Source organism: Nilaparvata lugens, unplaced genomic scaffold (genome assembly GCF_014356525.2).
Source record: "Nilaparvata lugens isolate BPH unplaced genomic scaffold, ASM1435652v1 scaffold2176, whole genome shotgun sequence".
Lineage (NCBI taxonomy): Eukaryota > Metazoa > Arthropoda > Insecta > Hemiptera > Delphacidae > Nilaparvata > Nilaparvata lugens.
Window position 1 is genome coordinate 46,172 of NW_024090282.1, and position 10,873 is coordinate 57,044.

Here is a 10,873-nt window from a genome sequence, read left to right on the forward strand (position 1 = left end):
TACTATAAAAATCTAATTACTAAAAATACTAATAAAATAAGAAATTGTAAATTATAAGCAAAAATAATAGTTTAACCAAGTGACTTGAACTAGAAAATAAATAATTAATTTGCGGCATTCAAGGCATCATACAATCACAATAGGACAGCTGTTTTTTTTCACATTTTCTTGATGTGTCCCAGTAGGCTTCACTTTAGTGATCCCTTTTATGGAAAGGTTATAGAAGGTTATAGAGGGAAAAGTTGGGAAGACAATTTTTGACCCTGCAGTTCTGTTTAGGGTAGTAAAGAGGTAAACTTATCAAAAGTCTGTACCCCTACCCAATGTGCTAAGGGGGTGGGGTGGTTTAAAGGTACCATTTCTTGGTTCCTCGCATAAAACTCAAAAATTATATATCCTAAGGGCTTGACTGTCATATAACAAATATTATATTGTCATATAACATAATTTCCTACAATATTCATATTCTACAACTTTCATATCTCCTCTAGTTTTCGAGATATCCGCTCTTGAATCAGGTGTGACATTTTTGAAAAAAAAAATGTTTACTATCAATTTTTTTCTATTTTTGCTCTTATATTTTTTTAAAAATCGATGGGAAAAATCCATGCTGATTATAAGCTTATAGAGCATTAAATTCTTTCCAATTTGAAGTATGATTTTACACTTTTACGAATTTCCCTAGATCTTTTGCAGCAGCTTTAGTGTTGAGTGTGAAATCTCCATTTTTGCAACAATAGACCAATAATTGATAAAGGAATTTGGAGGGAATTTTTTGAACAAAATTGTTTATTTAGAACCTTTGTTGAGACTAGTCAGGAGGAGAACATATTATGAAAAGTCATCATTCCTAACTCATGTGCTAAGGGATGAGGGTGGTTCAAAAGTTGCATTTTTCAGTGTTTTGCTTCCACGCTCATATCTTAGCACATGGGGTAGGGGTGGGGACTTTTAATATGTTTACCTCCTCACTACCATAAACAGAACTGCAGTGTCAAAAATTGTCTTCCAAACATTTCTCTTCATACCCTTTTTTGAGCATTCATTGCCTGGATTACTGTAGTTGATTTCCCTCGCGAAAAGAAAATGGCGTACTTGAGAAAGGGTTATTTATCTTGAAGAATTTCTCAAGTTAAGGCTGGACGACTGCTTCAACCACCTTTCCAAAGATTGGAGATTATAGTGCACCAATTAATAATGCTATTAGAAGGAATATTGAAAAAATCTGAAATAAAGAATACTATTTAAAGATATTATTTTGTTCATTGGAGATAGAAGTTTATTTCAAGAAAAACCTGAATGGATTGAACATTCTATAAATAGTTTTTATTGTTTTTCTTATAAAAAGGTTCTCCAAAAAAGGGGTATTATGTAATGTGCTAAAAATACAAAAAGGCATTCTTCAATTAACAAATCGAATAGGAATAGCCCTCATAAAATACTTTATTGGGAATGAAAGATAAATTTATAGAAATTGAAAATTAAAGTACCCTTTTTTAAATATTTGTTTTTCACAACATGTTTCAACTTTATAATCATTTTCATATAGCCCTGAAATACAGGTAGCCCTAAACATTAAAGTGAACATTGTAAAAAGGGTTATAACATTATTATATCTGTATCTTCTTTGTACAATACTCGCAAATGTGGGCCTTATTTCGAGAACATTGATTGTATGTCAACTTTTACAATGTAGAATCTACTTTACAAGAAGTGTTGTGACCAGACACTATGCTTATCAGCGCAACCGTCGATTTGCTATTTTGTGTTGGCTACTGGCTAGTGGTAAAACTGCTTACGTACGAAAAGGCAGTCGCCATCGCCATTTTTGCTCCATTCCATTCCATCTTTCATACGCGTTTACATTGAATTTGATAGTTTTGCTACTGTAATTTTAATTAAATAGCAATTATGGGGGTTGCTCCTAATTGTTGTAATAATAATGCCCAAGGCTTTCGAACGTTTCGTTTTCCGTCTAGTAGTTCAAGAAGAAGTAAAATTTGGCTACAACATTTTAGACGTACCAACTACCAAGTAAAAACCAACCTCCAGACTGAGGTTAGTTTTACAAATTTTATAACTTCAACTTATATTATTCTCTAACACTATAAATTGAAAGTTGAACATGTTAAAAATCTCTATTCTGAATTAGAGATCGATCCATTATAACCTAGCTTTTCAACTTGAAAAATGCTGAGTAACTTGTAGATTATAATTTGGGAAGCAAGCCAAGCCTTGTTATGGTAGTTTATTTTAATTTATTATAAGAGAAATGATCTCACCATATATGAAATCAAAAAATAGATTCCACTACTATGGTTTCAATAAAGTTATGGATTATTATATGTTAGCAATAACAACTTGCTCTCAACAGTCAATGTTTGCAATGAGCCCTTCATAGCCCAAAAAATTTGCTTCAGTACAGTAAGTTAATTTTTTACCCAATAAAAGTCTTTCTTAGTATAGTAAAATTACTTTGTAGTTGATATTAATAAATACCCTAATGAGTTTAATCACATTTAGGCACATTACTATCTTGGTAAATTATCAAAAATGGTGAAAGTACAATAACTAAAAGAAAGTGTAAATTAGTCAATTTCAACTGTGGTGGGTGAAATCTCCAAATCACTTGATGCTGAAACATTATTATTTATTAACTAACTAACTGTAAAAGTGATCCGTACTAGATGATCCTGGATTGGCTTGTACAGCAACAGTATACGCCAATCTAGGATCATTTATCATTATGCTGATTATTTGAGTTTGGGCTGTAATTCACTCATTGTAATTCTCTATTTTTAAACCAACTTACTTTTTCTATTGATTGAATTGCCCATTCAGGTACTAGTGTATATTATTACCACCGCAGCTACAGATTATCAATTATTATTCTACATCAATTTTTAAAACTATACTGTATTTTGTCGATTGTTAGTAAGTAGGAAATAACTATAATGGTAACTTGATCAATACGTAAATGGTTAAATGTTAATAACGTTGTGATAAAAGATAAACTGTAACTGCGTTTGCGTTAGTACCCATGGTAGGCTACTTGTGTATTAATGCCACCGCATCTACAGATTGTCAATTATTTTTTAGTACATCATTAATTTAAAACTATATACTGTATTTTTGTCAAAAAAGTTTATTTTTCAGGGTTTACGTGCATTAACTTAATTCAATCTCATTTATACAGGTACATTTTAAGATAGTCAATGAGAGTCACAGCGAGCAGATGGGTGGAAAAAGTTAAAACCCAATTCTGTTCCAACCATATTTAATATGCCCAACCCACCAAAAATGTTGTCTACGCCAACACCACAATCTCACTACAAGGTAATTATTGATAGATATTTCACCCATTAGAATTATGAATGGAAATCTAACATTGTGTTGCAATGCAATAGCAAACTTATCATTATTTCAAGTAAATTTTAAAATAATTATTAATCTCTTTGAGGTTGATGGCCATTACACATATCAAAAATTATTCGATTTTAAATAAAATAGGCTATCTCAAAGTAAACGTAGTTAATTGTATAATCCATGTAAATTCAGTATTCATTTGTAATTCTTCATTTATTCATGTCAAAAAATGAGATTAGAATAATAGCAGCCAACTGACTATTGTTAGGTGTTAGGAATAGCTTAGGTTTGTTAAGAGTGTCACACAGCATAGAGACTCGTCTTTCCATGCTCTTTTCAACTATCAGAGACTACTAGGTGTTATTTTAAGTTGTGTACATAGAATTGAGAATACCCTTTTTCCTGATTTATTGTAAGTTGTCGAAGCTCCAATTTTTTTATAAATCTACTTTGTACTTGGTTTAATTATTAATAGTCCAGCCACTATATACATTGGTGCATGCAATTTATATTGTAGTTCTGATTTTTTAAATATATTATTTGGGTACATAAGAGATGTCCAGGACCAATTTTTAGATGAAAAATTTCCTTGTGCTAGATACAGTAGGGTGGCCCAAAAACCTCGTATTTTCGGCTCATTTTCCAGTTTTCAGCTATTTCTGCCAAATCTCGTTATCGGACAGAAAAATTTGTTCTCGCCTTTTTTCTAGATTATGAAGTTCTGAATAAAATGAGATCATTCGGAACTCTCTATCTCTGATGAGTACTGAGTTATGATTTTTCAAAAATAAGTGAAATTTGAAGGAACAAGGTGGCACCTATTCTATAGAATAATACCGTACAATTGAGCTTTATGTGACACAATAATTTATATCATTCTGATTCTCTGAGACTGCAATAGTATAAATATAATTCTATTTATACTCTGTCCAAACAGGCATGAGCCGCTCATGCTTTCTACAATTTTATTAGTACGAATTCAGTTGATTCTGAACTTGTTGACTGTTTGTTTCGGAAGTAATTGACTGTATCCATGCAGATCTCTTGCCTATTCTAGAATCTTGGGCATAGTCTATCGCTTACTTTTTGTCTTACTTGTCTAAAAGTAAGAAGACTGCCAGGGAACATGATACGCTGGCAATGAAGCCAAATACAGCACTGTAATAAAACAAAATACCGTATGCAATCTTCTCTAAGAAAATATTGTGTTTTAGTGAGTTCCTAACAGTGTTAAATTGTCAAAAAATAGTTGAATTTTAAAAATAGCTCCAAGTTTTCAAAAAATGGCATATGGTACAACCAAGTTGCTAACGATGCAAAGTATCTGGGTATGACCTTGTACGTGAAGCTTCGCTGAAGGCTCATGCCGAGAAGAGAGATCTTGAAAAGAAGCTTTATTGGCTGAGCGGAAGATACTCCAACTTTCCAATCCGAAACAAAGTACTCAGATATTGAAGCCAGTATGGATGTATGGTTTACAAATTTGGGGGTGTACCAAAGACAGCAACATTAATGTCATACAACGATTCCAAAACAAGGTGCTGAGGAACAATGTGGATTTTCCTTAGTATGCCAGGAACAGCGATTTTCGTGGGGACCTGCCTGTTGACCTGATGTCTAGAGGGTGCGGAGAGGCAAGAGGGGCGATCCAGCTGCTAGGAATCCAAAAGGAGGAAACCGTTGGAACTAGTGTAGTGCTTGTTCAAGTAGTGTCCAGTGAAAGAGCAGAGCAGTGATTGCGTGAAATCTAACTTTTAGTGCAGTCAATAGGTGTACTTATTAATTCAACAAAAACAGTAAGAGCTTCTAATGAGAAATTCGCGGTTTCATTTATCAAGTAGTATGTTAGGATAGAAAAAATTGCTCATTAGTATTTATACTAAAAAGCTGTAGTATTGAAAAGATTGAATATATAAAATAGCTATAGAATATAAATATAGAAAGCTATACACCGTGATTCAAAAAGAATACCACAACTTTGAAAATTGGTCTCTGCAAAGAATAAACGGAGAGTGGAGCACTATCCGTCATCGATTCGAGGAAGCTCTAAAGTTTTTTTAGTTGCATATTCCAGCAGGATGGAGCACTACTCCATTGACACTCACTCATCTGTCCGTGCCTATTTGAATGAAAACTATCCGAAGTAATGGATCGCCGCCAAGCAGCTCGAGACAGAGCACTTCATCACTGGCCTCCAATAAGCCCTCACCTCACCCCTGCGATTTTTTCTATGGGGGTACGTTAAAGATGAAGTGTATCGACCTCCTCTACCAGCTAACATTGAGGAGCTCAAACAAGAAATAACAGCAGCTATACAAACTGTTACGCCCGATATGCTACTGTGGGTGTGCAACGAGTTAGAGTATCGTATTGATATCACTTGAGTGTCTGGAGGGGGTCACATTGAACATTTGTGAACTTGTTTTCTAGTGAGGAAAATTTATTTTAATACTCTTAATTTTGATTTATAACCCAAGTTGCTATTATGTTTCCTTGATTAAATACAGATTTTCAAAGTTGTGGTATTCTTTTTGAATCACGCTGTATTATAGAACTTACTGCCGAGATCCACATGCCACCTTTAGGGCCGAGACACATTAGGCGTTTTTCAGACGAGTCGGCATGGCTCGAATATAAATATAGAAAGCTATATTATAGAAGTAACTGCCGAAATCCACATGCCACCTTTAGGGCCGAGACACATGAGGCGTTTTTCAGACGAGTCGGCATGGCTTGACAGGACAGGAAGCTCTCCGATTGGCTAATTGATTTGAGGTATCAAGAATCAGCCAATCGGAGAGCTTCCTCTTCTGTCGTGCCGTGCCGACTCTTCTGAGATACGCCTTGTGTGTCTTGGTCCTTAGGCTAGTGTGTGGTCAATCTTAGGGATGTTGAGAGATGAATGAGCCTACATTTTTGATAGTTTACAAATCACCGAGTTGTTGGTGGATTAATAATATTCACGATATTTGGTGGATAATATAATCACAATATTCGCAAGGAATACTTGAATGAAAACATTTTTGAAGCGGTCACCCATCCAAAAGCAGTACCGAATGCTTGCAGCAGCTCTTATAAAGCACTTGATCCCTCTCATTTTTGCAATCCTAGAGTTTTCTCTCTTTGGAATCTGTTTGCCAGTTGTATGTATTTTTCTATCAACAGAAAATAGACATCTCTATCTAGTTCAGTTAAACCTGAGCTTGCTATGCTATACACATCTTCAAAGTTGCCACTATTGAATTTAATTTTTACTTGTAAAAGAATTAAAAATGTAAATGTGTTACATTCACATACATCTTCAATGCTTACTTTTTGTATTTAATAGATAAATTATAGAAACAGTCACTGGGTGACATGCATCTTTCATGCTTCTCTATTAGACTTTTGATTGTTAATCTTGTAAAGGTAGTCATTTTGTATTGATTTACCTACCAATTTTACTTGTAAGAGATGCTTCTTATTAACTTATTATTGTATTAGATGATTGAATTGTTTCATGCAAGAAGTGTATCAGACCATCTAATAGTTGCAATCTTATTTTTAAACACTATTTTGATAATAATGTTCTTCTAAATTTCATATAAATATGCAATTATGGCATATAAATTATCTACTGAAATTATTCCTTCAGTGCTTTTTGGTCACTTGAGCTATTCAAAATTTAAAGTTTACACATAGAAATCACAGAATGTTGATAATTGGAAAAAATGGTCTAATGCCCCTTTTGCATGGAGCAATTCAACTACATAGCATCTTCAAGCTATTGTCAAATCCAATGGAAAAATAAAAGAAAGATTTAGAAGAAAAGATTTACTGGAAAAAATTACAAATAAAAAAATAAAATGAAAAATTACTAAAAAATAAAAAAATAGAATGAAATAAAAAAAAGATGAAAAAGATTTACTAGAAAAAACTACAAATGAAAAAAAAATAAAAAAAAGATTTACTAGAAAAAACTACAAATGAAAAAAAAATAAAAAAAATACTAAAGAATGAAAATGATGAGAAAAATACTAAATGAATGTAAAAATTGTGTTTTTAATATAGAAAAGATAATGAAAAGAAACTGAGTTACATGCATATTCTATGCTTAACCTATAGATTACTCAATTCATGTTACAACTGTTCAATGCTCTGTTGATTGTTAATTTTGTAAGGACAGAGTTATTGTCTAATGATTTTCCTTCTTATGTAAAAGATGCTTTTTATTAACTTATTATTGTATAAGAGAATTGCTTGATCCAAGAAGGGTATCATTCCATACTCAATTAGATGCAATCTCATATTTAAATCTATTCTTATATGAATATTCTTTCAAATTTCATGAAAATATGCAGTTATGGCATTTAAATTATCTACTGAAATTATTCCTTCAGTACTTTGGTAACTTGAGATATTCAAAATTAAGATACACTCATAAAAATGTTGATAATTGAAATTAAAATGGTCTTATACCATCTTGCATAGAGCAATTCTCAACTATTAGCATCTTGAACCTATCATTGTAGAAAATGGAAAGTAATTGTAAGCTATTACTTGCATCTTCTATGCTTCATTTCTATACTAATCCATAGTTATTACATCTCCAATGTTTCCTCGATTAAAAGTCAATTAAAAATGTGGAAGAAACCTGTTCAAAATATATTTTGTAGATGTGTATAGCATGGCGTGCTCAAGCTATTATGATCAGATCAGATCAAATCAGATTTTCAAATATTTTATGTGCGACTTGCACTTGGTACTCCTATTGAAAGGGTGACCACTCATGGTCAGTCAAATTAACTCCAATTTATATTCTTGAAATTCACTCCACAGTCGTTCAGAATATTCCTGAAACTAAAGTTCATCCATCTCTCATCATTATCTTTCTCATGCATCATATTATATTATATTCTATCCATGCACAAGCCTAAGTCTCATTAGAGCATCAATTTCAGCAACGATAGACGATAAAAATAATTATTGACTGAGCGAAGTGAGGTCTAAGATTCAAGTCGACGGTTTGGCATTTCTCTTAATGTTTAAATGTTGCGCATTTACGGCGAAACGCGGTAATAGATTTTCATGAAATTTGACAGGTATGTTCCTTTTTCAATTGCGCGTCGACGTATATGCAAGGTTTTTGGTAATTTTGCATTTCAAGGATAATATAAAAGAAAAATGGAGCCTCCTTCATACGCCAATAGGTATTAGAGTAAAAATCAGACTATAGAATTATTGATCATAAATCAGCTGACAAGTGATTACACAGATGTGTGGAGAAGCCAGTCTATTGCTGTATCTCCATAAGGTCTATAGTTTCAATCAGGTACTTGTGGATGAAAATACTGCGTGAGGTCTACTGCTCACAGAACTACTAGTAAAAATCTTTTGAGATTTTGTGCTATTGATACAAGATACAATAATTCTATTTCAGACGGTTTGTCTTGTAGAAAAGCTACTTGACATAACCTTACATCAATGATCAAACTAAATTTGAATGATGGGTGTGGTACAGAGGCGAACAAGACCTAACTCTGGCTAGTAAAGGATATCGTCATCTCATTCAAACACAAGCAGACCCTGACACCCATATGGATGTATGAAATACAGCTGTGGGGCTGTGCCAGCAAGAGCAATGTGAATGTTACTCAACGGTTCCAGAACAAAGTTTTGAGGAACATCGTTGATACTACAAGCTTCATCCGAAACGATGTGATTCACATAGATCTGGAGGTGGAGTTTGTCTTATCAGAAATTGGGCGCTTCGCACGCAAGCATGCAGACAGGATACAACGGCATGAAAATGAAGAGGTCGTTCTCCTACTTGACAACACACTTATGCTGCGCAAATTGAAGCGGACAAAAACTTTCAAGTTGTGTAGTGTTGTGGAGTGAAAGTGTCAAAAGCAGAGCAGTGTAAAGTGTGAATGTGTTTATACATAACTCTATTGCATCCTTTTTACTATGCTGTATTTGGCTTCATTGCCAGCATATTATGTTTCCTGACAGTCTTTGAACTTTTTGACATGTGAAACAAAAAGTAAGCGATAGGCTATGCCCAAAATTTCAGAACAGGCAGAAAATCTTCATGGATTCAGTCAGCTAGTTCCGAATCAACTAAATTTGTACTAATCAAATTGTAGCAAGCAATGGCGAAATAGCATGATCACTGCTGATATGATGACTGACAATGGAACTACCCATTGTAAATGAACAAACCCAAAGTTCAACTCTAAGCTTTGACCTAGTACCTCGAAATTCTGCTGTAATTATTTTAATTCTGCTGTAATTATTTTAAATTCACTAAACCTGCACATATAATATTGATAACCTTGTTTCGACTCATAGTTCTTATAAAATATAGATTAATTACTGCATGAAAAGTATTGCTTCCTATTGAAAACTTGTAATGCTCTTAATTTATGTTACAGGAACGAAAATATTGATTCATTATTTAGGGTGTGTGCACAAAAGTAAATCGAGGTTGAGTAGTAAAGGAAAGTGCTAAAAAGTCGTAAGTCTGCCTCCTGAAGTATATCTTCATTTTATTTCATTTCACCAAGAACGCCTGATGTTTCAAGTTGCAGCGTTCTTGAGAGGATATGGATATAAACCTCCTAAGACCGCTCAGACCGCTGACCTCTCTCTGTGTGCACACACCCTAAACATGCAAAAAGTCCCTCAATATAATAACGCTTTTCCACTCTTCCATTTTGTTTACTATTTAATTCGTGGTTAAAAGTTGACTATAAAAAAATATTAAAACTTCAAGGGACATTATTTTATCAGACATTACAAAACTCTAGTGAGTGTAGTTAGTTCAGCTTTCGCAAGTAAATTTTTAAAATTAATAGTCAATTAATCCTCTTTCTTGTTTTCAAATATTTTTTTCTTACTCTATTATTATTCCTCGTATTTATTTTTGTTTCATATTCTATTTTAATTTGTATTCGTTTCTATTTTTTATTATGTTTTAATTTCATATTTTGTTCTCATCTATTTATTTCTGATGTCCAGGTGGAGACAATATAGTGGATTATTGGTATTCCAGCTCAGTCTGTCTGTCCAATGCTACTCCTGGAAGCAGGTGCCAACATGATTATCTGTTGATGATTGATTGATTGATTCAATGTTATATTATTATGCCGCACCTACATATTGGCCCAACGTGGGCCAGCGTCGGCCAATGTGTGGATGGCTGGTTTGCCAGCGCTGGCCTTCGTTGGCTATCGCTCCGATTTTTTACGAGCGGAGGCCAGCCCAACGAAGGCCAACCAAGGCCAGTGCTGGCAAACCACTCATCCACACTTCTCTACTAATGCATTCTGTTTCCTGCTTTGTTGTCTCATTTGCTGTTTTTTCTGAGTGATTGACTTGCTATAGGCCTAATTGCTACTATTAATCAGCTTTGTGATATTTTGTTATTGATTTTTATCGTATTCATTCCAGTTGATATTTTCAATTTCTATCATGGATATGTCGCTGGCTACCGCTGGCCTTGATTGGGCACGCAGTGTGGACG

General features: G+C 33.7%; 1 long non-coding RNA gene across 1 annotated transcript; it reads left to right on the forward strand.

The window, feature by feature from the left end:
* The first annotated feature begins 1,683 nt into the window (after nucleotides 1-1,683).
* LOC120355489 lies at nucleotides 1,684-10,873 on the forward strand. The gene is made up of 3 exons (XR_005573533.1): nucleotides 1,684-2,058; nucleotides 3,197-3,336; nucleotides 10,801-10,873. It is a non-coding gene; the product is annotated as an uncharacterized LOC120355489 (long non-coding RNA).